Source organism: Cyprinodon variegatus, unplaced genomic scaffold (genome assembly GCF_000732505.1).
Source record: "Cyprinodon variegatus isolate N-32 unplaced genomic scaffold, C_variegatus-1.0 Scaffold42, whole genome shotgun sequence".
In the NCBI taxonomy this organism is placed as follows: Eukaryota; Metazoa; Chordata; class Actinopteri; order Cyprinodontiformes; family Cyprinodontidae; genus Cyprinodon; species Cyprinodon variegatus.
Window position 1 is genome coordinate 1,490,486 of NW_015150495.1, and position 5,178 is coordinate 1,495,663.

A 5,178-nucleotide genomic window follows, 5' to 3' on the forward strand; every position below is an offset into this window, starting at 1 on the left:
TTAAGGGCAATTTACAGAGACAATCAAATCATACAGTCACATGGTTCAAAGTTTTCTATCTAAAGAAACCCAGCTAATTGCATTGTGTCATTGACTTTGCAGGATCTACTCCTCCTGGATGAGCATATAGAGAAAGTTCTCATGCACTTGCACTGTGCCATGGACTGTGCAACAATTAATGCACCAACAATAGAATCTTAATAGTAAGAAACCTGCACTAGAACCAGGCTCACTGGAAACGGCCGTCTACCGAGACCCACAAGGAGGCAGAAGCAGATATGAAAAGCAACATAGATACCTAAATACTTTTAATTCTAGAGGTAACAGTAAACTAGGTGGCTCTACCTAGGAAAGAAACAGTTAATCATACAAACTCTGGGCCAGTTTTCATGCTAAAAGGGATTAAAGAGAGGACAGTGAGTTAGTCACAGAAAAAGCAGAGTGCATAGCTATGTCTAGGAGAGAAATAGGAGCAAGTACTGAAAAAAAGGCCCAATGTTATCTATATTCAAAGGTGTTTATAGTAGCGGGCCAGCTGACGTTTCTCTCCAGGTTGGTCTCACAGCCAATCAGGACCAGATCAGATGAACCTACGGTGATGAGAAAAAGCAGAGAAACATAAAGTTATGGGTCAAACTAACAAAGCTAACACTTTGTTGAAACACCTGTGAATTACATGCAGAACGTCTGCTCTGTGGCGGGAGGTAGTGAGCAAAGACACTTCCTGTCACCTGAGGGCACAGCTCTCCTGTGCCCCAACCTGTACCCCAATCAGGGTAAATGGGTGGGTGGAGCGGCACCCTAGCTCCCTCTATTGGCCAGCCACTGAGCTGCAGGGCACTATTTGTAGCACTGTTGCTTTGCTGTAAGTGGGTTTTCAATTTGGTTCTCTCTGCATGGAGAGAATCAAACTTTGCATGTTCTCCCTGTTAATGTGTGTGTTCTCTCTGGGTACTACAGTTTCCTCTAACAGTCCAAAAACATGACAATAAGGTTAATTGGAGTCTCTAACTTGTTCTTAGCTGTGAGTGTGGCTGTGCATGATTGTGGGTCTCTGTGTTGCCCTGTGATAGACTGCCGACCTGTCTACGGTGTACCCAACCTTTTTCTCATAAACTGCTGGAGATAGGCACCAAGCCACTAGGTAACCCTGATGGATGAAGTGGGAGAAGATGTATGGATTTTTGTTTTTCAAATAATTAGGGATTTTATTCATTTGAAGCCTGCAAAAGTTTTAATACTAATTTTACTCCTAATTCAAGTTGGTATTGGTAGAAAATTATATAATATATTTTTATTATATTATTTATATTAGATACGTTTTTACCATAAAATGTCCTTACTTCTCTTATGTTTCTAACATATCATTCTTTTTTCATAATTATGTAGTACAGACAATCTAAAATATATAATACAGTAGATTTGTTGTATTCCTCTCCTGACTCATACATTTGTTTGTATAATAAGAATTACAGTATGGTAACTTGCAAACTCTTTACAAAGTATGACTTAAACAAAAAGCTGCAAATGTAAAAAAAAAAATAAACATTTCTAAATGGGAAACAATAAGTGTAAAATGTTTTAGAAATGTAATTGTACACAAATTTAACTCAACTGTGACTGCTGCTTTTCAACAACAGATACATTTGTTTAATGACTCAGGATAGTTGTCACTTAAATTAATGTAACTGAAAATGGAAAAAAATCAATTATCAAGCTCAAAAAATTAAAAAAAAGGCAACAGTGTTGTGCAGACCTTTATGGGTCACTAAAAAAAAAATTAAAAAAAAGGCAACAGTGTTGTGCAGACCTTTATGGGTCACTAATGCTTCTACGTATGACAAATCAAAGAAAGCTGGAATTCACTGTGTACACATGTGGCAGCTAAGTACCCTTGTAGAAACTGACAATAGCTCCCTGATGTAGCTAAAGGCTCTTAAGTGAAGCTGCTGGTCAGAAATGGCTGAAAAAGCTCTGCCCAAAAAGGCAGCTGACTGTTAGAGAGCAGAAATCTGTCAAAGCTATAGAGCTGAAATGAAACTCTGCTGGAGAGAAAAAATGTCTCTGGATGGTGAAAGCAGCGAGTCCCTTAAAGAAAGCCAAGGTACTTTGTTGGAAGAGTCATTCATTCAGTTTCAGCTCAAAACCATTATCATTTCACATGTGCAGAACAAGAGTCAATGCATACCCTGCAGCTCATCACAGCCTAAAGACTTTGTGACTAACCATATTTAAAAAAAAATACCTAGTCAAGTTCTAAATTCAATGTTGCAATGCATAGGTATAATGGCAAGAACAAACCAGGATAACTTTTATTTAGTTAAATTTATTTATAAATTCCCACTTTTCAAAAATCTTAACCAGAAATACTTGAAAGATTCTGTTTTAGGAAAGGAAAAGGTTTATGAAATTTGTCTAAGCATAGAAAAGTACAGTACTATCTCTATGAAGGTATTATTAAGATTGATAACTTTTGTTTTAATGTTTAAAAATTAAAACCCTTAATAGTGGTAATAAACTTGCAAAACATCAGAATTCAAAAGATGTTTAATTTTCCTTTTTATTCCTTCCGGCAGAATGCTTGTATCCTCTATGAGAAAACTGGCTGACAGGAAATTTAGTTGCGAGAATGAAGATGTGAGAAAGGTCCACAGCCCAGGACTTAAACGGGGGCTGGCCTTTTACGACAGCTGAGGCATCTTTACTCGGGTCTCACACTATAGCTCAAAGGTTGATAAGGGTAGACATTTTAAACTACCTAATAAAATACAACAATGTGCTAAGTGACTGGAGTGTTTAACCAACTATTTGTTACTACAAAAACAATGGAAAACTACTGGACTGAAGAAATCCTTCATTTTAATTGTTTTCTTCGAGTACAGCACACTAGCAGTAGCTATATAAGACAGGCAAAAAACATGCATGTTAGGTTAAACAGCTACAGAGTACGTGTATATTCGTTTGTCCTTTGTATCTCTGTCACCAGGGCCGGACTGGGACTTTTTTCAGGCCAGGAGTCAATCATCTAACCAGGCCACCCAGCAAGGTAAAACTAATTAAGTCAGTCTGTCTATAATTTTTGTTTTGTATTTTGTTCCCAATTCACCAAGTTTAAATGTGATTATAAGGGAGTTACTCAGAGGAGCTCCAGTTTTATAAATGCAGGTTTATAATAGGATTTGTATTTATTTCGATTCCTTACTAATTTCCAGGCAACATACTTATGTTTTTTTTTTTTTTATTTGACATGGAAAGCATAAATTTATAAAAAAAATAAAATAAATGCTCAAATTAAAAGATTAAGTAAAATAGTCTTTATTTTAGTTATTTTAAATTATATTTTTGGACAATCATCACTTTACCACATTATCATCAATAGTACTAAGATAATAAATAATAATTGTACATATTAAATAGTGCCAAGGTTAGAGCTATACATAGTTATATCATGTCGTATTATGCCTCAATGGCAAATCATCGTACGGGGGAACAGTAATGAACCCCAACATACAGTAAATTCAAGGTTGGAATACACAAACGTTCAGGTTTAAGCTGTAATACATAACAGCAAGTCTGCAACAGACAGAAAAAACTCAACAACACAGTCACAAGAATAATCAATAGAATAATGCTGTAGTCCCACATGCTTGGTGCATGTTGTTGCTCTACTGTAGAAATTATTCTGTATCTTCTCCCAAATGCTCTACTTCTCCTGAAGCACCAGCAGGTGTGATGTCATCTCCATCAACACCTTTGAATATCAAACATATGCTAACAGTGTTCTTCCATTCCATTACCAGTGATGTTTAGATCTGTGGACATCACATTGCGTTTTTAACACAATCACAGAATGTTGTGTTAATGTTTTTTAATTAATGTTGTTTAGTTAGTGTTTTTTTTTTTATAACTTACTTGCATCTTTGTTTTTTAATGGCACCATGGGTAGGGGGCCGGAATAAGTTACTTTTCTGCATTTGGCCGAGTCCTCCTCCAGCGCCTTTCTGTTTTTGTCTCTCTCCCTCTCTGCTCTTCCTTTAACCCCATTCAAAGACGTAGTGCATTGTTTCTTATACTCACTTGCACCACTCACTAGCTACACACACACCAGACACACGTCACACAACCCTTCCTCCACACGCTGCTACCTGTGTGGATGATACGGACTGTTGGGGCGGGTGATAATTGAAATAAACAAATCATCTTTCCCACCTCACATGCTACTGGCCTAAGTGGCCTGGTCTGCCTCTCTGACAGGCACACGTCTGTTGCACTAGCAGACTTAAAAAAAAAAAAAAAGAGAGACGCAGGCCAGCAGGCGAATCCTAGGCCGGCGCTTCGGGAATACTGCCGGTTCTCCCTTCGGTCGGTCCGGGTTTGTCTGTCACCCTGCAGTAGATTGCAAACTGTGCAGAGTCAAGACACAGTTGTCCCCCTGTGATCCCAGTGGGATAAAAAGGTTGGAATGGATTGCTGGAAAACTCATGTGTCGGTCTAATCCAGGGGTGTCTAACTCAAGTCCCAGAGGGCCGTATCATGCAACCTTTAGATATATCCCTGATCTGACACGCCTGAATCAAATGGCTTAATCAACTCCTCTGCATACAGTCAAGTTCTGCAAAATCCTACTGATGACCTGATTATTTGATTTGGTGTATTAAAGCAGGGACATATCTAGGATACTATCTAGGTGTAAGGACCTCAAGGACGGGAGTTTGACATTTAATCTCATTCACTGGTCCTTGTGTGTTTATATTGTTTATCATTTGCCTTTAGACTTGGGCTACTTTTCAACAGTTTTTTAGTCTAGTCCCTCTTTTTACAATGTTGCAATACTGTTTTCTGCAGTGTGTTGCAATGATTTATAAATAAAAAAAAGAAAAACTTATTTTTTAACTGTATTTTTTTGATTCAATAAATCTGAAAAAAAGAAAAAAATATCCAGCAAGACCTGCCTTTTTTGGTCTTAAAATAATATACTCACTCTGTTAATCTGTGTTATCTTAAGATTTTGCCTTAGATTTGTTGGGATCTGGAGGTCTGTCCACTTTCTCCACCAGAGGGCCTACTAGATCTCCTGGAGCCGTAGCTGATTGCACCACCTGTCGCTCGTCTGCTCATCAGGAGATCAGTATTTAAGGAGGCAGAGGACTTCTCTCCAGCGCCAGAGTGTTTGCCAGT